The sequence below is a fragment of the Callospermophilus lateralis genome, chromosome 1, assembly GCF_048772815.1.
Source record: "Callospermophilus lateralis isolate mCalLat2 chromosome 1, mCalLat2.hap1, whole genome shotgun sequence".
NCBI lineage: Eukaryota > Metazoa > Chordata > Mammalia > Rodentia > Sciuridae > Callospermophilus > Callospermophilus lateralis.
The window spans coordinates 137,041,311-137,068,894 of record NC_135305.1 but is presented as its reverse complement, the minus strand read 5'-3'; the positions used below and the strand labels follow the sequence as shown (position 1 = coordinate 137,068,894).

The window sequence follows — 27,584 nt, the reverse complement described above, 5'->3', positions numbered from 1 at the left end:
TTCCACTGTTGTGTCATTACATTTTATTATTGGAGCATCTTGGTTTGTTTGGGGTGATTTTCTTTTGTTTTCCTGTGGTTTATGTTTCTGCTCATCTAGCAGTGTGGATCTGAGACAGTACAATTTCTACCTTGTAAACTTATAGTGTCCCTTAAATAAAATAGCTCCTACTAGGATGTTTACAGTTTTGCACAATAAACAGAAATGATGTGTTCAGTTATTGCCTACAATATAAACAGTAAGTTTGCAAAAGTGTTTACAATTTCAAGTGGTGAACAAAGAGAACAGAAGTAGCATAGTGTGTGATGTTATGAGGAAAGAGGAGAGAAGATAGATAACATTTATAGAAAGAGTGAAAGACAGGAATGATAGATGTTTCCTGTCATCTGGAGAAAAGAGAGAGCAAGAATGCAAGGAATCAGATAAGTGAGAGGAAAATATATCTATATATAAAGTAAAAATTTAAATATAGAAATAAAAAAGTAAAATACATGACAAAAAAGTAATACACTATTCACACATCCCAGTCCTCAATAAACTTATGCATGAAAAATACTTGACTTTGGGGCTAGGGTTGTGGCTCAGCAGTAAAGCACATGCAAGGCCCTGGGTTTTATCCTCAGCACCACATAAAAATAAATAAATAAAATAAAGGTATTGTGTCCAACTACAACTAAAAATAAATATTAAAAAACTACTTGATTTCAAAAATGATAGAAATGTGAGGGAAAAAAGAAAAAAAAAAGAAGAACAAAATCTCAATGAAAAATTGAACAATTATTTTCCTGCCACAGCTTTCCTTCTCAACAGTTAGTTGGGGTTGTCAGGCGTATGATGCTAGCCCCACCCTTAGGATGGGTGGGGTTGATAGGGTAAGAGAGTTAATCTTGGTGGTGAAACTTCTGGAGGCAGCGTAGGATAAAGTATGCTCTAGTCTTTGTACTGGATGCCATTGGTCTGGAGATTTTAAATCAGTGCACCACCAGGACTCAGAAATTGCTTGTCCAGGCTGGAAATTTTCATCTCACAAATGTCTTTTGGGTTTCAGTCATGTGGTGTAGGTATAAGAAAATCAAAAGGAAGCAAAAGCAAAGTGCAGAGGCAAAGTGGTGGAATAGCAAGACGGTAGAATGGCAGAAAGGCAGAAAAGCTCTGTCCAAGCTGCCAGCCTTATTTATATTTGTAAGTCACATTAGGTCACTGGCATCAATACTGAATATTATTCATTGTGTCATTAGGCAGGTTACAGAGTTAGTAACATTATGCAGCTTATTTATCAGTTACATATTATGGTTGCAATGTGCAATGTTAGGAGTTTTGTGTACAAGAGTCCACTGTTTAAAGTTACTGTTATAAGAACAGGTTCAGGCTCAGCAGAGCTTGGTGAAACATTGTTGTCTAAAAGAGAGTTCCTTTTTTCCCAGGAGCTGAGTGCCTGAGATCAAGGTTAAGGATGATAAGACTCTAGCACAGAGCCTCCTAATGCAGGGCATTGCCACAGCAGCTAGGCATTGCACATGTATTAGTTATCTTATTAGTTCCTGGGAGAAACTGCAGAATATTCCAAGTGTGGAAAACAGGGTTCCTGTTACTCCCTGGGAGTTTGCTCACCAGAAGAATGTTGTCCTGTATGTTTACACAGTCAGAATCCTTACATGTAGGAGCCATTTCTTAGCCAACTATGTCACCTACAGACCCCACAATTCCTGGTCTCTGACTCAGTCGAAAAATTTGATTTCTTCTACACCCAACCTTTTGAATTCCTGACCTGGTCCTTCTCTCCCAGATAGTCCTGCAAGCAGCTGGGTTGGAAGGGGAGGGAGTAGCCAGGTGAGTTTTCATGGCCAGTATTCTCCTGTGGCTGCCGGTAATCTGCTCAGCTACTGCCTGAGTATATATACATGGTAACTTCGCAATAAAATCAGACATGCTTCCTGCTTGGTCTCCGGAGGTCTTGAATAAAAACTATGCAGCCACACTCTCCTCTACCCTGTTCCATGGGTCTCCTCACTGGATGAGACAGAGCCCATGCAATAGCTTTAAAATTTTTGAATTCTTAGTGAATTTATTTGCTAAAGAAACATTATGAAAAGTCTGTCAAAAAATTTCACAATTGTGTCCATAATTACACAGTTTATTTTATTATTCAGTCAAGCTAGATCTCTTGGATATTTCCAAGCAGAAATTACCCAACCCTAATCTCATTAAAAATGGAACTATCCCCTTTTCTTGCATCCCTCCATCAAGAGTCAAAGATTCTGTGGGAGACTCATTTCTCTTCTGAACTGGTTAATTGGGATAATTGCTAATTTACAAAATATTCTACCTAATGGAGTTTGAAGCACTAGTTGATTTTATTTATGATTCTTATGTTTATTAGCTGTGAATTGAATTCTAATTGAAATAATATGATCCTTGTGTTTACTTTGAACCATTCAGGCCATTTTCTTTTTATCTCAAAATACTTAAAGTATGCTGCTCTTTCCCCCCAAAGATATATCTCATGTGACATATTTTAAGGATTTGAGGTAAAATGCCATGGAATTTTACATTACTTCACTTCAGCTTCATTCTGGACCACTTTTTATAAAGTCAGTGTTTTTTTCTTGTTTCCCTTTTCAAGTTTGCATAGACATATTATTCAAAATTAGGAGGGACAACTTATGAGTTAAATAAATAGCATGGATTTAAAATTTATTAAGTAAAAATTACAAATATATAAAAATACAATAAGTAGGATAAATAGCAAATTAGATGCAATCAATTATGAATTAAAACACCTGAAATTCAGGTGGTTATGCAGAAAATACTTTAGAAAAAGAAAAGGAACATAAACATAGAACATACAAATTAGAGGAAAGTTATTAAGATAACATTATTTAGAAGATAATTTTCCCATATTTAGTACATCAAAGTGAAGTATAATTATTTTAAGAGAAATTTTCTACAACTTGATAATAGAAAATAAAATAGACAAATTAATAAGATGACAGTGTAAAGTATGACTTCCTTCTAACTTTCTTTTTTTTTTAACCTTTATTTATTTATTTATTTATTTATTTTTTAATGTGGTGCTGAGGATTGAACTCAGTGCCTCATGCATGTTAGGCAAGCACACTACCTCTGAGCCACAACCACAGCCCCCTCTAACTTTCTTGTTTGATTATCTCTTAGACTTTCATTTCGACTAAAATTTTCTTATACTTTCTCTCCAATTAATTCAATCTGTTTAAAGTTGTGTACTCATCAGTCTATTCAGATTTTTTTTTACTGTAACACAAACTTGAGATTGCCAACTTATAAAAGGAAAATGTTTATTTTGGCTCACAGTTTTTGAGGTTTCAGTTCATGACCAATTGGCCCCATTGCTTTTGGGTCTGTGGCAAGGCAAACAACATGACTGGGAGCACATGGTGGAGTGAAACCTCTCACCTCATAGTTGGTAGGTGAAAATGATAGGGAAATAAAGGGGCTGGGGCTCTATTATCCCCAGAATGTCATGCTTCCAATGACTAGAAATACTGTCTACTAGACGTCACATTTTAAAGGTATTAAGCCTTTAACATTGGGGCCTTTGGTGGGACATCTACGTTAAAAATGTAGCACTAAAAAAGGTTTCCATTGTCTCCAAATTATTAAAAGTCAAGATTTTTTATGACATCTAAGTTTCTAGGCTTTTGTATTAAAATTCTTAATAAAATGGAAATCATGAAAGCACTTTGAAAAACAACAGTCTATAAATATTTGTTTCTGCCACATAATAAACACCACAAGGGCATACTTTCACATACTTTCCACATACTTTCTTTTTATGTGACTGGTCATTGTGGTGGCTAAACTTCTGCATGCAAAAAAAATAAAGCACTAAAAATTGTAAACAGAAAGAAAACTACCTGAAACCTACAGCTATCTGACCAGCTTAGGGAATGGTGTATTTCTCTCATTGCAGGCAGAATGGATCCTGAATATCCTGGGGTCATGGGTCATGAGAACAAATGGGCACACACAGGAAAGCAAGCAGTAATTAGTGCAGAAATGTTAACCAGCCACCAAATGATCTTGAGAAATAAGCTCATATAAAGAAAAGATGGAGGAAAGGGTGTAAAATGACTCAAAGTGCTTACTAAAACAAAGATGCTTTGGGTAACTGTCTCAGGGGAGGATTTGGGAAAGGGTTGGCCCTATAAATATGTTGGATTTGCTGCTTGTACCTGTATAGAACAAAAATCATGGAGCCCAGATCATTAGTCCCAACATAAAACATCATAGGATAATATCAATACCATAAGTGATGAATATGCAATTCTGTTATCATCTACTCCAGAACAATATTAAAAATTGTATTTCTTAGCTTCATTTTTGCTGTTAAACTTGACATTCACATGCATAGGAATCATGATATATACCACCATATTCAGGATCCAGCAAAGAATGTTCAATGGCCCAATATATTTGGGAGCTTGTAGTTTCAGCTCTGCCCACCTGGAGTTCATGAGCTTGATTGTGATAACCTGGAAGACACTCAAGAGACAAGTGATACCAATACACCCCTAACCACTCTGTGAATATAGAAAATTATTTTTTATTCAATATCACTAAGGAAATATTTGAATCCCAAAGCAGCCATTGTCTATGGGATTGCTTTGAAGAGGAGGACAAAAGGATTGGCTGCAGTTAGGTGCTTGATAATCAAGTCAGTGGACCTTACTGTGCATCTGGTGAAATAAAGGGAATTATGATGATAAAGAAGAGAGAAATTACCCAGGATGCCAACTAGAGTCTGAGACAAGAATATCATTCCTATTGCTAAATCCCTTGAAGCTATTTATTATTTTCCAGTGATATTCCCATTTATTGTGAAAGGATACTGCATGGAAACATAAAATCTGGTTTATGTGGGCAAATGGAATCTACTATTGTCTATTTTACCTTTTTTCCCCAACAATATTTCTTATTAAACCCTATTTTGAAAAAAACATGCATACACCCCTCCCTGGGGGAGTTCCCTCTACCCTGGGTGCAGTGGGAGCTCCCCCTGACACATGGGATAGGGGGTCTCCCGCCCTCCTGGGAGTGGGGGGAGTTCCCTTCACCTCCGGTGTCAGAGGGAGCTCCCCCCTACACCCGGGTGAGGGGTGTCTTGCCCCTCCTGGGAGGGGGGGAGTCCCCTCCACCCTGGATGTTGGTGGGAGCTCTTCCCGACCCTCGGGTGAGAGGGAACCCGCCCTTCCCAGGGGGCATCCCCTCCACTGCGGGTGCCATGGGATCTCCCCCAACACCGGGTGAGAGTGGTCCCCCCCTGGAGGGGGGAGTCCCCTCTACCCCTGGTGCAGTGGGAGCTGCCCCTGACACCCGGTGAGGGGGGTTCCTCACCAGAAGGGGGAGTCCCCTCTACCCCGGGTGTGGTGGGAGCTCCCACCAACACCCTGGTGAGGGGGGTCCTCCCCTCCCTGGGGGGTCCCCTCCACTCCGGATGCAGTGGGAGCTCCCACGACACCCGGATAAAGGGAGGGTATCCTCCATCCTGGAAGGAGTACCCTCTACCCTGCTGTGGTGGGGGCTGCCCCCAAAACCCGGGTGAGGGGGGTCCCACCCCATGAGGGGGAGTCCCCTCTATCCAGAGTGCAGTGGGAGATGCCCCCAACACCCGGGTTAGTGGGGTCCCGGGGGGATTCCTCACTTCCTGGGGTGTGTTGTGAGCTGCCCCTCACACCCGAGTTAGGAGGATCCCATCCTGGGATGGGGGAGTCCCCTCTACCCCCGGTGTGTTGGGAGCTCCCCACAACACCTGGATTGGGGGTCTCATCCCTGGGGAGGGAAGTGTCCTCGACCCTGGGAGGGGAGCTCCCCCCACACCCTCGTTTGGGGGTCTTGGCCCTCCCGCGGAGGGGAGTGCCCTTGAACCAGATTGCAGTGGGAGCTTCCCACAAAACCCTGATTCGTGGGTTCTCACCCCTGGGTGGGGGGAGTGCCCTCGACCCCGTATGCGGTGGAAGCTCCCCTGTCCTGGGTTCGGGTTACTTGCCCCTAGAGGGGGTGCCCTCGACCCCGGTGTGGTGGGAGTTCCCTCCGAAAATTGGGTTAGGGGTGTTTCGCCCTTCCAGGATGTGGGAGTGCCAGGGACCCTGTGTGTGGTGGGAGATCCCACCAACACCCAGGTTCAGGGGGTCTCACCCCTGGGGGGTGTGCCCTAAACCCCAGGTGCAGTAGGAGCTCCCCCTGACATCCAGGTTTGGGGGTCTCACCCTTCCAGGGGGGAGAGTGCCCCCAGCTTCTGGTTTCGGGGGTCTTGCCACTAGGGGTGTGTGTGCCATCATCCCAGAGTGTGGTGTCAGATGCCCCTGACACCCAGGTTTGGGGTTTCTCGCCCCTCCGGGTAGTGGGAGTGCCCTCGACCTGGGGTGCCGTGGGAGCTCCCTCAGACACCAAGGTTCTGGAGGTCTTGCCCCTCTGGGTGGTGGGAGTGTCCTCCACCCGAGTTGCTGTGGGAGGTCCTCCTGACACCAGGGTTCTGGAGTCTTGTCCTGGGGCGGGGGTGAGTGCCCTCGAACTCGGGTGCAGTGGGAGTTCCCCATGACACCCGGGTTAGGGGATCTCTCCCCTTCATGGGAGGGGAGTCCCCCCACACCTGGGTTTGGGGGGTCTCACCCCTCCCCTGGGGGAGTGCCCTTGACCCCGGGTGTGGTGGGAGCTCCCCCCAACACCTGGGTTCGGGCGTCTCACCCCTCCCCGTGGTGGTGGGGGAGAGCACTGGACCCCTGGTGTGGTGGGAGATCCCCACGAGACCCCAGGAGTCTCGACCTTGGTGAAGAGAATGCCCTTGACCCAGGGTGCTGTGGGAAATCCCTCCCACACCTGGGTTCGGGGATCTCACCCTTTGGTCGGGGAAGTGCCCTAGACCCTGGGAGCAGTGGAAGCTCCCCCAGACACCCTCTTTCCGGGGGTCTCGCCCCTCCCACGGGAGGAGTGCCTTCGAACCAGGATGAAGTGGGAGCTCCCCGCAAAACCCGGATTTATGGGTTCTGGCCCCTGGTGGGGGAATGCCCTCGACTCAGGGTGCGGTGGAAGCTCTCCCCGACACCCGGGTTCGGTTTTCTCACGTGTGGGGGGGGTGTGCCCTCCACCTCAGTGCTGTGGGAGCTCCCGCCCACAATCAGGTGAGGGGTGTCTCACCCTTCCAGGATGTGGAAGTGCCGGAGACCCCATGTGTGGTGGGAGATCCCACGACACCCGAATTTGTGGAGTCTCGCCCCTCCTGGGAGGGGGAGTGCCCTGGTTCCAGGTTCTGTGGGACCTCCCCCTTACACCCGGGTTTAATTGTCTTGCCCCTCCTGGCGGGGTAGTGTCCTTGACCCCAGGTGTGGTGGGAGCTCCACCAGACACGGGGGTTCAGTGATCTTGCCCCTCCAGTGTAGGGGGAGTGCCCTCGACCCCGGGTGGATTGGGAGCTTTCCCTGACACCTGGTTTCTGGGATCTCACTCCTCCTGAAGGTGGGGGAGCACCCTCAAACCCTGGTGGGGTGGGAGCTTCCCCCGACACCCGGGTTTGAGAGGTCTGGCCCTTCCTGGGGGAGGGAGTCCACCCGACACCCAGATTTGGGGGGTCTCGCCCCTCCTTGGCAGGTAGTGCCCTCAACCCCTGGTGTGGTGGGAGTTCCCCCCAACACCCAGGTTCTCACCCCTTCTGGTCCGGGGCGTGCCCTTGAACCCAGGTGTGGTGGGAGCTCCCCACACACATGGTTTTGGGAGGTCTCCCACTTCTGGTGGGGGGAGTCCCCCGATACCCAGGTTCTGAGGGTCTCACCCCTCCGGGGGGTGAGGGCCCTCAATACCAGGTGCAGTGGGAGTTCCCCCCAACATCTGGGCTTGGGGGTCTCGCCCTTCTGGGGGATGGAGTCCCCCTGACTCCCGGTTTCGGGGGTCTTGCCACTCACGGTGGGGTGTGCACTCATCCCGACACCTGGGTTTGGGGTGTCTCGCCCCTGGGTGGTGGGAATGCCCTTGACCCCAGGTGCTGTGGGAGCTACCCCAGACACTCGGGCTCGGGAGTCTCGACTCTCCCGGTGGGGGGTAGTGCCCTCGACAGGATGGGTGAGACTTTCCGAACATGGGTGTTGGGGGGAGTTCCTCCGGCACCTGGGGCAGAGCCGACTCGCCTCCATGGGAGATGGGAGAACCCCCCACCCCGCGTGTGGGGGGGACCTTCCATCACATCTGAGGTCGAGGGAAGTCCACCCCACCAGGGAGGGGAAGTGCCCTCAAGCCTGGGTGCAGTAGGAGTTCCCCCCCACACCCAGGTTTTGGGTGTCTCACCCCTCCCTGTAGGGGGAGTGCCTTCGACCCTGGATGTGGTAGGAGCTCTCCCCAACAGCCAGGTGTCTCACCCTTCCCTGAGTCAGGGAAATACCTTTGACCCCGGTGTGGTGGGAATTCCCCACTACACATGGGTTTGGGGTGTCTTGCCCCTCCTGGGGGGGCGGAGTTCCCTCAACCCCGGGTGTAGTGGGAGCTCCCTCCGACACCTGGGTTTGCGGTGTCTCGCCCCTTCAGGGGGGAGGGGAGTGCCCTCCATCCCGGGTGCTGTAGGAGCTCACCCCAACACTCGGATTTTGGTTGTCTAGCCCCTTAAGTGGGGGGAGTGCCCTCCACCCGGGTGCAGTGGGAACTGCCCGTGACATCTGGGTTCAGGGTGTCTTGCCCCTGAGGGGGGGGTGCCCTCGACTCCCCGAGTGGTTGGAGTTTCCCCCAACAACTGGGTTCGGTGTGTCTCTCCCCTCCCAAGGTTAGGGGAATGCGTTCGACCACGGTTGCAGTGGGAACTTTCCTCGACACCAGGGTTTGGGGTGTCTCACCCCTCCTGGAGGCAGGGGAATGCCCTCAACCCTTGGTGTAGTGGGAGCTCCCCCTGACCTCTTGGTTCGTGGTGTATCACCCTCCCAGTGGGGGTAGTGCCATTGACCCTGGGTGCAGTGGGAGCTCCCCCGACACCGGGTTTGGGGTGTCTCTCCCCTCCCAGGGGGAGAGTGCCCTTGACCCCAGGTGTGGTGGGAGCTCCTCCTAACACTCGGGTTAGGGATGTCTCGGCCTTCCTGGTGGGGGGAGTGCCCTTGAGCAGGAGTGTGGTGGGAGCTCCACCAGACACTGGGGTTCAGAGTCGGGGTGTCTCTCCCCTCCCAGGGGTGTGTGCCCCTAACCCCGGGTGCAGTGTGAGCTCCTCCCAACACCCGGGTTTGGGGGATCTCACCCTTCCTGTGGTGTGAAGGCCTCCCAACACCAGGGTTCGGGTGTCGGGGTGAGTACCCACTGCTGCTGGGCTATAGGGGACTCTCCCCTTCCCGGGGGAGACCCCCTGAACCTGGGTGTCGGTGGAAGCTCCCACGCTGCTGGGTAGAGGGGACCTTCCCCTCCTGGGATGGGGGAGATCCCCTGAGCCTGGGTGTCAGGAGTCCCCTCTAAACTGGTGGTGGTGGGAGCTCCCACGGCTGCGGGACTAGAGGGGACTCCCCTCTCCCAGGAGGAAACCCTTGAACCCGGGTGTTGGGGGGACCTCCCACTGCACCCGGGGTTGAGGGCACTCCCTCCTAACGGGAGGGGACAGACCCCCAAACTCGGGTGTCAGGTGATTTCTCCCCCAGGAGAGGCGAGACCACTGGAACTCAGGTGGCAGGGGGAGTTCCCACCACACCTGAGGTTGAGGGCACTCCCCATGCTGGATGGGAGAGACCTCCTGTACCTGGGTGTCAAGGAGAGCTACCACCACACTCAGGGTCAAAGGCACTCCCACACCCCATAGGGGCAAGACACCCTGAACCCGGGTGTCTGGGAGAGCTCCCACGGAACCGGGGTAGAGGGCACTCCGACCCCCGGAAGACGAGAGACCACCCATACCCGGGTTTCAGGAAGAGCTTCCACCACACGGTGGGTCGAGATATTCCCCCCCATCCTGGGAGGTGGGAGACTCCCAAACCGGTGTGTCAGTGGGAGGTCCCACCAAACTCTGGCAGAGGGGACTCCCCTCCTTCCGGAGGCTGGAGACCCCTGAACCCGGGTGTCCTTGGGAGCTTCCACTGCACTCGGAGATCATGGCACTCCTCCCCAGGATGTCGGTGAGACCTCCCACTGTACCCGGGGTTGTGGGCACTCCCCCACCATGGGAGGGGCGAGTCTTCCCAAACCTGGGTGTCGGGTGGACTTCCCACCCTGGAAGAGGCGAGACCGCTGAATCCATTTGTCCAGGGGAGCTTCCACTACTGCACCTGGGGTTGAGGGCACTCCCCACCCCAGACAGGAGACCCCCTGAACCTGGGTGTCGGAAAGACTCCTCCCCCCAAAGGATGAGACCCCCTGAACCTGGGTGTCAGGGGGAGCTCCCACTGCACCTGGGGTCGAGGGCACTCCCCCCGGGACAGTTGAGACCTCCCGAACCCTGGTGTCCACGAGAGCTCCCACCCCACCCGGCATCAAGGGCACTCCCCCTCTTCAGCAGAGGGGAGACCCCCCCAAACCCGGGTGTCGGGGGTAGATCCCACTGTACGCAGGGTTGAGGGCACTCCCCCCCCACCAGGAGCGACGAGACACCCCAAGCCAGGTGTCAAGGGAGCTCCCTCCGCACCTGGGATCAAGGGCCCTCCCCCCCCAAGGGTGAGACACCTCGAACCGGGGTGTCAGGGGGAGCTCCCAACGCACCTGGGGTCGAGAGCAATCCACCACACCAGGAGGGGTGAGACGCCCCAATCCAGGGTGTCGTAGGTAGCTCCCACCGCCAGGGTCGAGGGCACTCCCACACCCATTAGGGGCGAGACTCCCTGAACCCAGGTGTTGAGAGAGCTCCCACCTCACCCGGGGTCTAGGGCACTCCCACCCCTGGAAGGGATTGAAACCCATGAAACCCATGGGTAGGGGAAAGGTACCATGGCCGCCGGGCTAGAGAGGACTCCCCCTGGGAGAGGGGAGAACCCATAAATCTGGGTGTCGGGGGAAGCTCCCACATCCGCTGGACTAGGGCGGACTCCTTCCGGGAGGGGGTAAACTCCCAGAACCCAGGTGTCAGAGGGAGCTCCCACAGCCACCAAGCTAGGGGGGACTCCCCCCAGGATGGTGGAAACCCCCCCGAACTGGGGTGTCAGGGGAGCTCTCATCACCACCAGGCTAGAGGGGACTACCACAGGGATGGGGAAGACACTCCAAACCCGGCTGTTGGGGGGAGCTCCCACTGCGGCTGGGTTAGAGGAGACTCTCCCCTCCGGAGGGAGACCCCTCGAACCTGGGTGTTGGGGTGAACTACCATGGCCGCCGGGCTAGAGGGTACTCCCCCCTCCTGGGGGAACCCCCGAACCTGGGTTTTGGGGGCAGTTCCCACCGCCTCCGTGCTAGGAGGGGCTCGCCCCTCCCAGGTGAGACCCCCTGAACCCGGGTGTCAAGGGGAGATCCCACTGCACCCAGGGTCAAGGGAACTCCCCCCAAGCAGGAGGGGTGAGACCCCCAAACCTGGGTGTCAGGAATAGCTCCCACTGCACCTGGGATAGAGGGCATGCCCCCCCTGGGACTGGCGAGACAACCCAAACCCAGTTGTTGGGGGGAGCTCCCACAGCACCTGGGTCAAGGGCACACCCCTGCTGGAAGGGGCAAGACACCCCGAACCTGGGTATGGGGGGAGCTCCTACTGCACCTAGGATGGAGGGGAATCCCCACCCTCCGGGAGGCAAAAGAACCCTCATCCTGGGTGTTGGGGGCAGCTGCCACCGCACCTGGGGTGCAGGGCACTCCACCCCACCAGGCGGGGCTAGACACCCGGATCCCGGGTGTCAGTAGGAGCTCCCACCGCACCTAGAATTGAGGGCACTCCACCTCCCAAGAGGGTTGAGACACCACGAACCCTGGTGTGTGTGTGTGGGGGGAGCTCCCACCGCACCCGGGTTGAGGGCACTCCCAACAGCGGGAGGGGTGAGACCCCTGAACCTGGGTGTCAGGGGGAGCTCCCATCGCACCTGGGGTTGTAGGCAATCCCCCACCAAGGGGGGAGCCCCCTGAACCCCGGTGTCTGTGGGAGCTCCCATAGTACCCGGGGTTTTGGATATTCTCCCCTCCCCTTGGAAAGATGAGACCCCTGAACCCAAGTTTGGCGGGAGCTCCCCCTGCACACGGGGTTGAAGGCACTCCCCATCTCGTGAGGGGTGACACTTGGAGCTCGAGTGTCAGGGGGACCTCCCACGCACTCGGGGTTGAGGGCACTCCCACCCCCACAACAGGGATGCGACCCACAGAACCCGGGTGTCGGGGGAATTTCCCCCTCGGAGAGGTGAGACCCCCAAAACCGAGGTATTTGGGGGAGCTCCGACTGCACCTGGGGTCGAGGTCACTCCCTCCCCCTGGGAACGGGAGATGCCCCGAACCCGGGTATGGCGGGGGGAGCTTCCTCCCCCCCAGGGTTGAGGGCACTCCCCCCCTCCCTGGGAGGCAGGAGACCCCCTGAACCCAGGTGTAGGGGGACCTCTCACCGCACTCAGGGTCGAGGGCTCTCCCCACCCCAGGAGGGGGTGTGACACAACGAACCCAGGTGTCAAGGGAATCTTCCAACGCGGAGGGGACTTCTCCTTTCCGGGAGGCGGAAGACCCCAGGAACCCAGCAGTAGGGGGGAGCTCCCACAGCAACCAAGGTGGATGGCACTCCTCACCCCGGGAGGGGGGAGTCCCCCTGAACACAGGTGTCAGGGGGACTCCCTCGTCTGGGAGGGGCAAGAACCCTGAACCCAGGTGTCTGGGGGAGATCCCTCTTCACCCGGAATTGAGGACACTCCCCCACCCGTGAGGGACGAGACCCCCATACCCGGGTGTCTTGGGGCGCTCCCACAGCACCCCGGTTGAGGGCACTCCCCCATCCCGGGAGGTATGAGTCCCCATAATCCCAGGTTCTGGGGGAGATCCCATCGCACCCGGTGTCAAGGGCACTCCAAACCTCCCCAGGATGGGCGAGACTCCCCGGACCTGGGTGTCAGTGGAAGCTCCAACTGTGCCGGGGGTCAAGGGCCCTCCCCCATGCATGGGAGGGGCAAGAACCCCCAAAACTGAGTGTGGAGGGGAACTCCCACCACTCCTGTGGTTGAAGGCACTCCCCCACAAGGGGCGAGACCCTCAAACCCAGGTGTCATGGGAGCTCCAACTGCACCCAGGGTCAAGGGCACTATCCCCCCACAGGGGTTGGGAAACCTCCAAACCCGGACATTGAGGGGGCTCCTACCACAGTCGGGGTCGAGGGCAATCCCCCCACAATGGGAGGCAGGAGACCCCATGAACCCGGATGTCAAGGGGAGCTCCCACGGCACCCAGGGTCGATGTCACTGCCCCCCCCCTCCAAGGGGCAAGACCTCCAAAACCCGGGTGTCAGAGGGAGCTCCCACCGCACCTGGGATCGAGGGCACGCCAAAACCCCCTGGGAAGTGCGAGACCCCTCGAACCTGGCTGTCAGGGGGAGCTCCCACCGCTGCTGGGGTTGTGGGTACTCCACCTCCTGGGAGGGTCAAACCCCGCAAACATGGAAGTTGGGGGGACTACCCCTCCCAGGAGGGGAGAAACACCCCGAACCCGGGTGTCCGAGGGAGCTCACACCCGACTTGGTGTTGAGGACACTCTCCCCCCCCCAGGGGCGAGACCCCTCTGAACCCCAGTATGGGGGGGAGATTCCACTGCACCCATGGTCTAGGGCACTCCCCCCCCTCCCCAGGAGGGGCGAGACTGCCTGAACCTGGGTGTTGGGGTTATTCTTCCCCCTGAGAGGGGTGAGAGCCCCCAAACATGGATGTTGGGGGTATTCCCCCCGAGAGGGACAAGACCCCCAACCCAGGTGTCGGCAGGTATTCTCCACCCCAGAGGCACAAGACACCCCAGTCCCTGGTGTCGGGGGTATTCCCCCCGCGAGAGGGATGAGACCCCGAAGCTGGGTGACGGTGGGAGCTACCAAATCACCCAGGGTGGAGGGAACTCCCCGCTTCAGGAGCGAGACCCTCCGAACCCGGGTTTCGGGTGGAACTCCCACCATACCCCGGGTCGAGGTCCCTCTCAGCCCCAGGAGGGGCAAGACCCCCGAACCCTGGTGTCAGAAGGAGATCTCACCACACACAGGGTCGAGTGCACTCCACCAACAGGAAGGGCAAGACCCCGGACCTTGGTGTCCCGGGGGGGCTCCACCACACCCAAGGTATAGGGCACTCCCCACCAGAGGGGGGAGACCCCCAAACCCTGGTGTCAGGGGAAACTCCCACCACACCCAGTGTCGAGGGCACTGTCCCACGGATGGGAGGGGTGAGACGTCCATACCCAACTGTTGGGGTGAGCTCCCACCGAACCCAGGGTCGAGGGCACTCCCCCACAAGGGGTGAGACCCTTTGAACCCGGGTGTAGGGGAGAGCTTCTCTGCACCTGGGGTCAGGGGCAGTCCCCCCCTGGGAGGGGTGAGACCCTTGAACCCGGCTGTTGGGGGGACCTCCATCTGCACCCAGGGTCGAGGGCACTCCCCCGCAAGGGAGGTGGGAAACCCTGAACCTGGGGTTGAGGGGACTCTCCCCACCATGGGAAGTGGGAGACACCCTGAACCCGGGTGTCGGGGAGAGCTTCCACCTCACTCGGGGTCGATGGCACTTGGCCCCGCCAAGCCACGAGATCCCCAAACCTGGGTGTGGGGTGGAGCTCCAACCACACCCGGGTCGAGGGCAATCCACCCCCTGGGAGGGGCAAGAACCTCTGAACACGGGTGTCAGGGGGACTCCCCATGACACTGGGAGGGGAGAGACACCCCGAACCTGTGTGTCAAGGGTAACTCCCACAGCACCGGGGTCGAGGGCACTCCTCCCCCACCAGGAGGGGCGAGACACCCCGAACTCGGGTGTCAGGGGGGAGCTCCCACTGCACACAGGGTCGATGGCACTCTCACACCACAGAGGGCACTCCTTTTCACCTGGAGAGGCAAGACCCCCAAACCCGGGTGTTGGGGAGAGCTTCCACTGCACCCGGGGTCGAGGTCACTCGCCCCCCTAGAGGGCCAAGACTCCCAAACCCTTGTGTCGGTGGTAGCTCCCAAAGCACCCCGGGTCGAGGGCCCTCTCCCCCAAGGGAGGGGCGAGACCCCACGAACCCCGGTGTTGGGGTGAGGTCCCACTACAATCGGGGTCGAGGGCACTCCCCACACCCCAGGAGTGAGACCCTCTGAACACGGGATATTGGGACAGTTCCCTCCAAACCCGGGGTTAAGGTCCCTCCCTGCCCCCAGAGGGGCGAGACACTCTGAACCCTGGTGTCAGTGGGTATACCCTACTGCACATGGGGTTGAGGGGACTCTCCCTCCCGGGAGGGGCTGGACACCCTGAACCCGGGTGTCTGTGGGAGTTCCCACCACACCCAGGGTCGAGGGCACTCCCTTCCCCTAGAGAGGTGAGACACCTTGAACCCGGGTGTCCAGGGGAACTCTCACCAGACACAGAGTCTATGGCACCCACCCCCATGGAGACCCCCGAACCCGGGTTCCTGGGGGGTGCTCCCACCGAACCCATGTTTGAAGGAATTCCCTCTCTCTGGGAGGAGTGAGACACCCGAACCTGAGTGTTGGGGGGAGCTCCCACCTCACCGGGGCTGAGAGAACTCTTCCCACCCTGGAGGTGGGAGACCCCAAAACCCAGTTTTTGGGGGACCCCCAACTCACCTAGGGCCGAGAGCACTCCCCGCATGGGAGGGGTGAGATCCCGAAACCTGGGTGTCGGGGAGCGCTCCCACCGCACCCGGGGTCAAGGGCTCCCCCGCTCCCCGGAAGGGGCTAGACACCCCGAACCTGGGTTTCGTTGGGAGCGCCCAACACACCCGAGGTGGAGGGACTCCACCCCACGGGAGGGGCGAGACACCCTAAACCTGGGTGTCGGGGTGAGCTCCCACCACACCTGGGATTGAGGGCACTCCCTTCTGGGATTTGCAAGACCCTCCAAACTCGGGTGTTGGAGGGATTCCCTCACCCATGAGGGGCAAAACCACCAAAACCCGGGAGTCGTGGGGGAGTTCCCACCACACCCAGGGTTGAGGGCACTCCCACCATGGGAGGTGCGAGACGCCTCAAACCCGGGTGTCTGACAGAGTTCCCACTGCACCCAGGGTCCAGGGCACTCCTCCTTTCGGGAGGGGCAAGACACCCCAAACATGGGTGTCAAGGGGAGTACTATCACACCCGTGGTAGAGGGCACACGTGTGTCGGGTGGAGTTCCCACCGCACCCATGGTCGAGGGCACTCCGGACCCTGGAGGCATGAGATTCCCCGGGGGAGCTCCCACCACACCCAACACACCCAAGGTTGAAGGCCCTCCCCTCCCAGGGGCGAGAAAACCCAAACCCGATGTCTGGGGGAGCTTCCACCGCACATGGGGTCGAGGGCACTCCCCCTTCCTGGAGGGGTGAGACACCCCATATCCAGGTGTCAGGGGGAGCTCCCATCGCACCCGGGGTCGGGGCCACTCCCCCCACTGGATGGGTGAGATAGCCTGAATCTAGGTGTCTGAGAGAGCTCCCACCGCACTCGGGGTTGAAGGCACTCCCCTGGGGAAGGGCGAGACACCCTGAACCTGGGTGTCATGGGGAACTCTTACCACACTCGGGGTCGAGGGCACTCCCCAACCCAAGGGAGGAAAGAGACCCCCGAACCCTGGTGTCAGTGGGAGCTCCCACCGCACTGGGGATGGAGGGCACTCCCACCTCCAGGGGCTGAACATCCCGAACCTGGGTTTTATGGGGAGATCCCACCGCACCTGGGGTCAAGGGCACTTCCCCTCCCCTGGGAGGGGCTGGAAACCCTGAACCCAGGTGTCGGTGGGAGCTCCCACCACACCCTGGATCGAGGGCACTCCCCTCCCCCAGGGGCGAGACATCCTGAACCCTGGTGTCTGGAGGACCTCTCACCACACCTGTGGTTGAGGACACTCCCCCACTATGGGAGGGGCAAGATTCCTTGAACCCGGTGTTGGGGAGACTTCCCCCGCTGGTAGAGACGAGACATCCCAAACCCACTGTTGGGGGAGCTCCCACTGCACGTGGTGTCGAGGGCCCGCCCCTCCCAGGAGGGGCGAAACCCCCTGAATCCGGTTGTCCATGGGAACTCCCACTGCACCTGGGGTTGAGGGCAAAACCCACCCACCCTGAAGCAGGAGAACCCTCGAGCCTGAGTGTCATGGGGAGCTCCCAACGCATCCAACGTCTAGGACACTCCCTCCCTGAGGCAATCCTCTCCCCCAGGAATGGTGAGAACCCGAGTGTCCAGGGTAGCTCCCACTGCACCCAATGTCGAGGGCACTCTCTCCCCGGTAGGGGCGAGACCCCCGAATCAAAGTGTTGGGGGGAGCTCCCACTGCACCCGTGGTCAAGGACACTAACCCCCACCGGGAGGAGTGAGAAACCCTGATCCTGGGTGTTGCGGGGAGCTCCCAATGCACTCAGGGCGGAGGGGACTCGCCCACTCCAGTAGTGGGAGACAGCCATACCTGGGTGTTGGGGGGAGCTCCCACTACACCTGTGGTCGAGGTCACTCCCCCCTGGAAGTGGGAGACCCCGAAACTGGGTGTTGGGGGAGCTCCCATCACAGCAGGGCTTGAGGGCACTCCCTGCACCAAGGTTGCAGATACCCCAAACCGGTTGTGGGGGGAGCTCCCATAGAATAGGGGTCAAGGTCAATCCCCCACCATGGGAGGGGCAAGACTCCCCAAACCCGGGTGACAGGGGGACTTCCCCCCACTGGGAGGGTCAAGACCCACCGAACCCCGGTATCAGGGGGATCTCTCACTACACCCCAGTTCGAGGGCACTCTCCCCCAAAGGGAGAAGCAGGCTTTCCTAACTGGTGTCAGGGGGAGCTGCCACCACACCCAGGGTTGAGGGCTCATTCCCCCAGGAGGGGTGAGACACCCCGACCCTGAACCCAGGAGCCAGGGGGAGGTCCCACCACACCTGTGATTGAGAGCACTCCCCCTGCCCCGCCAGGGGCGAGTTCCCCAACCCAGGTTTTGAGGGGCATTCCCCCAGGGAGGGGCGAGATCCCCCTAACCCGGGTGTCGGGGGAACTTCCATTGCAAGCAACACCAAACTGGAGTGTCGAAGGGAACTCCCATCGCACCTGGGGTCGAGGGTACTCCTCCCCCCCCCCCCCCAAAGGGCAAGACCCTGGAACCCGGTTGTCAGGGGGAACTCCCACCACACCTGGGGTGGCGGACACTCCTCCCCCACCAACGGGTGAGACCTCAGGAACCCGGGTGTCGGGGGTGCCCCTACCGCACCCAGGGTCAAGGGCACACCCCACCCTGGGAGGGGCAAGTCACTCGGAACCCTGGGTGTTGGCGGGAGCTCCCACCGTACACGGGGAGAAGGGCACTCCCCTCCCAGGTACGAGACACACCAAACCTGAGTGTCTGGGGTAGCACCCACTGCACCCGAATTCGAGGGCACTCCCCCCTGGAAGGGGCGAGACCCCCAGAACCTGGTTGTCAGGGGGAGCTCCCACCGCACCCGGGGTCGAGGTTTCTCCCTCCCCCAGGATAGGAGAGACACCCAACCCAAGTGTTGGGGGGACTTCCCCCCGCCCCAGGAGACCTCGGCACCTGGGTGTCAGGAAAGCTCCCAGCGCACCTGGGGTGGAGGGCACTCTTTCCCCCCCACCAGGAGGGGCAAGACACCCCCAAACCGTGTGTTGGATGGATCTCTCACTGCACCCAGGGTCTAGGGCACTCCACCCCCCCCCGGGAGGGGCTAGACACCCAGAACCCGAGTGTTGTGGGGCCTTCCCCCCGGGAGGGGCGAGACACCCCAAACCAGGTTGTCTAGAGGAGATCCCACTGCACCTGGGGTTGAGGGCACAACCCCCCCCAGAGCGAGACACCCTGAACCCAGGTGTGTGTGTGGGAGCTCACACCACACCCGAAATCGAGGGCACACCTCTCTGAAGGGGTGAGGCACCCCAAACCCGAAAGTTGGGGGGAGCACCCACCACACCTGGTGTTGAAGGCACTCAGGCCCCCTCCCAAGGGCAAGACCCCTGAACCTGGGTGTTGGGGGTACTGCCACTGCACCTGGGGTCAAGGGCACTCCCCCCCAGGAGGGGCTGAGCCCTCGAACCTGGGTGTTGGGGGACCTTCCCTACCCGGGATGGGAGAGACCCCCCCAACCCAGGTGTCGGGGTGAGCTGCCTCTGCACCCGGGGTTGAGGGCACACCCCCCCTGGGAGGGGCAAGACACCCTGAACCCAGGTGTCTTGGGGAGTCTCCACCGCACCAGAGTAAAGGGCACATGCCCCCCCCCCCCCAGGAGCGAGACACCAGGAACCTGGGTTTCTGGGGGAGTTCCCTCCGTACCTGGGGTCGAGATACTCCCACACCACGGTGGGGCCAGACGCCAGAACCGGAGTGTCGGGGGTGCTCCCACCGCAACCGGAGTTGAGGGCACTTTTGCCCCAGGAATTGGCGAGACCCCCCCCCCCAAATCCATTATGTCTGGGCGACTCCCCACCAGGAATGGCAAGACCTTCCGAACCCGGGTGTCAGGTTGAGCTCCCACCGTACCTGGGTTGAGGGCACTCTGCCCCCACCCTGGAAGGCAGGAGACCCCCAAACCTGGGTGTCAGGGGGAGGTCCCACGGCACCTGGGGTGGAGGGGACGCCCCTCTCCACAGAGGCGGGATACCCCCCCAACCCGGGTGTTTGGGGGAGCTCCCACCGCACCCGGGTTCAAGGGCACTCCCCCCACTGGGGGCGTCGAGACACCCGAACCCGGGTGTTGGGGGGAACTCGCACAGCACCCAGGGCAAGATACCATGAACCTGCGTCTCTAGAGGAGCTCCCACCCATACCGGGGTCAAGGGCACTCCACCCCCCCCCCCCAGGAGGGGTGAGACACCCGGAACCCAGGTGTCGTGGGGAGCTCCCATGGCACCCGGGGTCAAGGGCACTCCCTCTCCGAGGGCGACCCCCCCAAACCGGGTGTTGGGGGCAGCTCCCACCTCGCGGTTTCGAGGGCACTCCACACCAGGGAGGCGCTAGACCCCTGAATTCGGATGTCAGGGGAATCTCCCACCACAGCCGGGGTTGAGGGCACTTCTACCCCCGAAGGATGACACCCCCAAAGCTGGGTGACAGGGGGTGCTCCCATCGCACCTGGGGTGGAGGGCAATCCTTCCCCGGAAGTGGGAGACCTCTTGAACCGGGGGTTCATTGGTTCGGGGACTCCCCGGCCAATGGTGAGATCCCCCAAACCCGAGAGTCCTGGGGAGCTTCCTCAGCACCCTAGATTGAGGAGCAAGGCCCCAGAGTCAGGGTGTGTGTGTGGGGGGGAGCTCTGACCACACACGTGGTCGAGGACACTAACTCACAATGGGAGGAGCGAGACACCCCAATCCCGGGTGTCCGGGGAAGCTCCAACCACACCCAGGGCAGAGGGGACTCCCCTGCCCCGGGAGGAGGGAGACCCCGAACCCGGGTGATGGGGGGAGCTCCCACCGCATCGGGTCAAGGGCACTCACCTTCCCAGGGAGTGGAAGAGCCCCAAACCCGGGTGTCAGGGGGAGCTCCCACCACACCCGGGGTTGAGGCACTCCCACCCACCTTGGGAGGAGGAAGACCCCCGAACCCTGGTGTCAGGGGGACTTCCCCCAACTGGGAGGGGCGAGACCCACCGAACCCTGGTGTCAGGGGGATCTCCCACAGCACCCAGGGTAGAGGGCACATCCCCGCCAGGGACAGGTGAGACCCCGGAACCCAAGTGTGTGTTGGGGAGATCCCCCCACACCCAGGGTCCAGGACACTACCTCCAAACCAGTAGGGGCAAGACATCCCGAATCTGGGTTTCCGGTGGACTTCCCCTCACTGAGAGGGGCAAGACCTCCAGAACTCAGGTGTCGGGTGGAGCTCCCACCACAACCAGGGTTGAGGGCACTCCCCACTCCAGGAGGGACGAGAAACCTGAACCCAGGGACTCCACCCTGGGAAGGGCAAGAACCACTGAACCTGGGTGTCAGAGGGAGCTCCAACTGCACCCGTGGTTCGAGAGCACTCCCCACCCCTGGGAGGGGTGAGACACCCCAAAACCAGGTGTCAGTGGGAGCTTCAACCGCATTTGGGATCCAGAGCACTCCCCCCAGGGGTGAGTCCTCAGAACCTGGGTTCAGGGGACCTACTTCCGCACCCTTGTTTGAGGGCACTCCCAATCTCAGGAGGGGCAAGACACCCTGAACCTGGTTGTTGGTGGGAGCTCCCAAGGCACATGGATCGAGGGCACTCCCCCCTCGGGAGGAGCGAGACACCCGGAATCCGAGTGTAGTGGGGTGCTCCCACAGCAACTGGGTCAAGGCAATCACCTCGGGGTGAGAAACCTCAAAACCGGGTGTCAGGGTGAGCTCCCACAGAACCCGGGGTCAAAGGCACTTTCCACCCCTGGAGGAAGGAGACCCTCCAACCTGGGTGTTGGGGGGAGATCCCACCACACCCGGGGTTGAGGGCACTCCCAACCACCCTGGGAGACGGGAGACCAACGACCCACGTGTGGGGAAAGGTCCCAACGCACCCGGGGCAGAAGGGACTCCCCTTCCCCCGGAAGTGGGAGACCATTGAACCCGCGTGTCTGGGGGAGCTCCCACTGCACCTGGGGTCAAGGGCACTCCCACCCCATGGAGGGGCGAGACACCCCGAACCCGGGTGTTGAGAGGAGCTCCCTCCACACCCAAGGTTGAGGGCACTCCCACCACCAGGAGGGGCAAGACCCCCGAACCAGGGTGTCATGGGGAGCTCCCATCGCATCCTGGGTTGAAGGCACTCCTGCTCCCCAGGGGCAGGCATCCCTGTATCTGGGTGTCAGAGGGAGCTCCCACAGCACCGGGGTCATGGGCACTACCCCACCAGGGGCGAGACCCCACAAACCCGGGTATCTGGAGGAGCTTCCACCACACCTGGGATCTAGGGCACTCTCCACCCCAGGAGGGGTGAGACAACCCGAATCTGGGTGTTGGGGCAAGCTCCCACTGCACGTGGAATGGAAAGCATTCCCCCTCCCAGAGGCGGGACACCACCAAACACGGGTGAGGAAAGCTCCCACCGCCCCCCCTGGGGTCAAGGGCTCTGCACCCCATGGGTGGGGCGAGACTCCCAAACCTGGGTCTCTGGGGAATTTCCCACCCTTGGGAGGGAGGAGACCCCCGAACCTGGGTGTTGAGGTGAGCTGCACCACATCTAGGGTTGAGGGCTCTAGCCCCCCCAGGACGGGCGAGAACTCCCAAATCCGGGGGTGTGGGGCGGGGAGCTCACACAGAACCGGAGTCGAAGGCACTTCCCCGCTGGGAGGAAGGAGACCCTCCGACCCGGGTGTTGAGGGGAGATCCCCCCAAAGGCGAGGTTGAGGGCACTCCCCCCTACCATGGGAGGCGGAAGACCTCCGATCCTGGGTGTCAGGGCGAGCTCCCATCTCACCCAGAGTCAAGGGCACTCCTCCCCTCCAGGCGGGAAACCTCCGAACAGGAGTATCTGGGTGTCAGAGGGAGCTCCCAGCGCACCCCGGGGAAGAGGGGACTCCCCACTTCAGAGGCGGTAGGCCTTCTGAACCTGAGTGTGGGGGGACCTCCTACTGCACCCAGGTTGAGGGAACTCCACCCCAGGGAAAGGCGAGACCCCCGACCTGGGGTGTTGGGGGGACTTCCCCTCCTGGAAGGGGCAAGACCCCCTGAAGCCGGGTGTCAGGGGTAGCTCCCAGAGCACCTGGTGTGGAAGGGAGCTCCCAACACATGCAGGGTCGAGGGCACTCCCTCCCCCTGAGAGGCGTGAGACACCACGAACCCGGGTGTCAGTGAGAGCTCTCACCTCACCTGGGGTCAAGGGCATTCCCCCACTCACGGGAGGGGTGAGACACCCGAACCCGGGTGTCTGGGGGAGCTCTCAAGGCACAAGAGTTGAGGGCATTACCCCTCCCTGAAGGGGCTAGAACTCCAAAATCCTGGTGTCCAGGGGAGTTCCCAGGGAACCCCGGGGTCAAAGGCAGTTTCCCCGCCAGGAGGAAGGAAACTCTCCGAACCCGAACCCGGATGTCAGCGGGTGATCCCACCACACCCTGGATCCAGGGCACTCGCCCCCGACCCTGCGAGGTGGGAGACCTCCAAACCCGGGTGTCGAGGAGAGGTCCCACTTCACCCAGTGTGGAGAGGACACCTCCACCATGCGGCCAGCACATTGGTTTCATTAATGAGGTTCTTGGCATAAAAGTTAACTAGTGAGATCGAAAAAAACACACAGACTCAGTTACCTTTTTCTATGACCAGGTCTGAGTCGGCTCCCCTCTCTGGCTCCCACCTCTAACCATCAGTAGGGCAGCAAGGATTACTCAGGGCTAGCAGGAGAGAGAGAGAGCGAGCACGCCAGGGAGTAGCCTTTTATTGGGGAACAAGAAATTTAGGGGAGAATTCCATCCAATGAAGGTTGAGGGGGGCCGCACTCCAAGGTCAGGGTCAGTGATTGGGCCCCGGGGTCAGTGGTCAGTCACACCCCCACACGGACGGGTTCTCTCATCAGGAGAGGGCTGGGAAAACTCCGACACAGCCAGAGCGCCTCAGACCCAAACCGGGAGTCGCCCAATCACGTGTGAGAATGGCTCTCCACAGACACCCCTCCCCCAGGAGGTGAGATACCCTCAAACCCTTGTGTCTGAGGGAGCTAACACCACACCTGGGGTCCAGGGCACTCCCCACTCCCGGGAGGCAGGAGACCACCCAACCCCTATGTTGGGGGAACTCCCACTGCACAGGGATTGAGGGCACTACCCCTCTGGGAGGGGTGAGACCTCACAAACCTGGTTGTTGGGGGTAAGTCCCACTGCACCCCGGGTCGAGGGCCCGCCCCCTCTGGGGCAGAAGACCCCTGAACCCGCGTGTTGGAGGGAGCTCCCACAGCACATGTGCTCGAGGGAAATCCCCCCCACACAAGAAGTGTGAGACCCCCCCCCCAAACCCGGATGTCTCGGGGACTTCTTCCAATTGGGAGGGGTGAGACCCACCGAACCCAGGTGTGGGGGGAGGACCCTCATAGGACCCAGGAACGAGGGCACTCCCCACCCGGGTTGGAGGGAACTCCCCCCCCCCCCGGAGGGACGAGACCCCCGAACCTGGGTGTCAGGTGGAGCTCCCACCACACCCTGGGTCAAGGGCACTACTCCCAAACCAGGAGGGGCAAGACTCCCGAACCTGGGTTTCTGGGGGACTTCCCCCCACTAGCAGGGGCAAGACCTTCTGAACCTGAGTGTCAGGTGGAGCTCCCACCACAACCGGGGTCGAGGGCACTAACCCTCTGGGAGGGACGAGACCCCCAAACCTGGGAGTTGGTGGGACTCCAACTAGGAAGTTTGAGAACCCCTGAACCCGGGTGTCGGGGGGATCTCCCACTACACCCATGGTTGAGGGCAATCCACACCCCTGGGAGGGGTGAGACACCCCGAAACTGGGTGTCAGGAGGATGTTCAACCGCACTCGGGTTTGAAGGCACTCCCCTCCCAGGAGTGAGACCCCCAGAACCTGGGTTCGGGAAACCTCCCTCAGCACCCGAGTTCGAGGGCACTCTCCCCCTCAGGAAGGGCAAGACACCCTGAACCCGGGGTGTTGTGGGTTGTTCAGACCACAACAAGGCCGAGGCAATCCCCTCCCTGGAGAAATGAGAAACCCCTGACCCGGGTGTGTGTGTGTGTGGGGGAGCTCCCAAGGAATCTGGGTGGAAGGCATTTTCCCCCCTGGAGGAAGGAGATCTTCCCACCCGGGTGTCGGGGGATATTACCCCATACCCGGAGTCTAGGGCACTCCCACCCACCCTAGGAGGCGGGAGACCTCTGAACCCGGGTGTCTAGGAGAGGTCTCAACGCACCAGGGGCAGAGGGGACTCCCCTCCCCCTGGAGGCGGGAGACCATTGAACCCGCGAGTCTGGGGGAGCTCCCACTGTACCTGGGGTCAAGGGCACTTCCACTCCATTGAGGGGCAAGACACCCCAAACCCCGATGTCGGGAGGAGCTCCCACTGCACCCTGGGTCGAAGGCATTCCCCCAACCTGAGGGGCAAGCCTCCTGGTATCCGGGTGTCAAGTGGAGCTCCCACCACACCTGGGGTCGTGGGTACTCCCGCCACCCAGGGGCGAGACCCCACAAACCCAGGTATAGGAGGGAGCTCCCACTGCACCTGGAGTCGAGGGCTCTCCCACCCTCTGGAAGGGCAAGACACCCCGAACCCGGGTGTCAAGAGGAGTTCCCTCTGCACCTGGGGTGGAGGGCATTCTGCCCCTGGGAGAGGCGATACACCTGAACCCTGGTGTGTGTGTGGGGGGGATCTCCCTCTGCACCTGTGAGGGTTGAGATGCTTCGAACCCGGGTGTTGGAGGGAGCTCCCACCGCACCGTGGGTAGAGGGCATTCCACTCCCTGGGAGGGGTGAGACACCAGAACCCGAGTGTTGGTGGAGCTCTCACCACACCCGGGGTCAACAACACTCCTTACACTGGTAGGGGCGAGATACTCCGAACCCGGGTATCAGAGGGAGTTCCCACCACACCCGGGAATGAGGGCATGCCCCACCCCAGAAGATGCAAGACACCCCAAACCCTGGTGTTGGGGGAGCTCCAACCACACCTGGGGACGAGGGCACTTCCACCCGCTGGAAGGGAGAGACATCCCGAACCCAGGTGTCAAGGGGAATCCCTCTGCACCTGGGGTCGAGTGCACTCCACCCCTGGGAGGGGCAAAACACCTGGGTGTCTGGGGGATCTCCCTCTGCACCTGGAGTCAAAGGCATTCCCCCCTGTGAGGGGTGAGACACTTTGAACCCGGTGTTGGGGGTAGCTCCCACTGTACCTGGGGTAGAGGGCACTCCACCCCCCCAGGAGACGCGAGACTCCCCAAACCTGGTGTCAGGGGGGGAGCTCCCATCGCACCCGGGAACGAGGCCACTCCCCACCCCGGGAGTGGCCAGACAACCTGAACCCAGGTGTCCAGTGCAGCTCCTACCACAGACTTGGACAAGGGCACTCTGCCTGGGATGGGTGAGACCCAATGATTCTGGGTGTCAGGGGGTGCTCCCACTGCACCCGGGGTTGAGGGCACTCCCCCCACCCTTGGAGGTGGGAGACCGCCAAACCTGGTCGGGGGCACTCCCACCCCAAAAGCAAGACCCCCATCCATGATGTCAGGTGGAGCTCCCACTGTACCTGGGATCGAGGGCACTCCCCCCACCCCGGGAGGAGGAACCCCCTGAACCCAGGTGTTTGGGGGACTTTCTCCCCAGGCAAGGCAAGACCACTTGGAACCTGGGAGTTGGGAGGAGCTCCCACCGCACCCGGGTTCGAGGACACTCACCCCCAGGAGGGGCAAGACACCCTGAAATCGAGTGTCATAAAAACTGTTCCCCGGGAGGAGGAGACCCCCACACCCGGGTGTTGGGAGGTGCTCCCAGGGCACCCGGGGTCAAGCTAACTCCCCTTCTCTGGGAAAGGCGAGACACCCCAAACTCGGGAATTGGGGAAGCTCCCACCGCACCCATGGTCGAGGACACTCCTCCCCCCAGGGAGGCGTGAGACACCCCGAACCGGGTGTCGGGATGAGATCCCTCCGCACCCAGATTCGAGGGTATTCTCCCCATCTCAAGTGCGAGACACTCCGAAACCAATTGCCTGGGGGAGCTCCCAACCCACCTGGGGTCCTGGGCATTCCCCCCCTGCCGAAGGGCAAGACCCTCTGAACCTGAGTTTTGGGGAGGAGCTCCCAATGCACCCTAGGGTCAAGGACATTCACCCTCCCCAAGGGGGGAGACCCCTGAACCTGGGTGTTGAGGGCAGTTCCCACGGAACCCGGGGTCGAAGACACTTTCCCTCCTGGAAGGAAGAAGACTCTCCAAACTGGGTGTCGGGGGGGGGGGAGATCCCCCTCACACCCGGGGTCGAGGGCACTCCCACCCACCCTGGGAGGCATGAGAACTCAGAACCCGGGTGTCGGGAAGAGGTCCCAATGCACGCAGGGCGGAGGGGACTACCCTCCCCACAGAGGCTGGAGATCATCTAACGCGCGTGTCTGGGGGTGCTCCCATCGCACCTGAGGTCAAGGGCACACCCACCCAATCGAGGGGAGAGACACCCTGAACCCGGGTATTTGGGGAAGCTCCCTTTGCACCTGGGGTGGAGGGCACTCCCACTCCCAGGAGGGGCAAGACCCCCCAAACCTGGGTGTTGGGGGGAGCTCCCACCACACCCTGGATCGTAGGCATTCCCTCCTGAGGGAAAAACCTCCCCTTATCCGGGTGTCAGGAGGAGCTCCCACTGCACCCGTGGTCGAGCACACTCCTCACCCTGAAGGTACGAGACACCCCCAACCTGGGTGTTGGGGGGACCTCCTACCACACCTGGATTCGAGGGCACTCCTCCATCCTGGAAATGAGAGACACCCCTAACCCAGGTGTCAGGGGGAGCTCCCACCGCATCCGGGGCTGAAGGCACTCCCCTTCCCCAGGAAAGGCGAGGCACCCCGAACCTGGGTTTTGGGGGGTAGCTCCCACCGCACAGTGGTCTAGGG

General features: G+C 59.3%; 1 pseudogene; it reads right to left on the bottom strand.

Annotated features, from left to right (window-relative positions):
* Nucleotides 1–3,906: 3,906 nt before the first annotated feature.
* Nucleotides 3,907–27,584, bottom strand: part of LOC143642010 (vomeronasal type-1 receptor 3-like) — a 105,775-nt pseudogene continuing 82,097 nt past the window's right edge.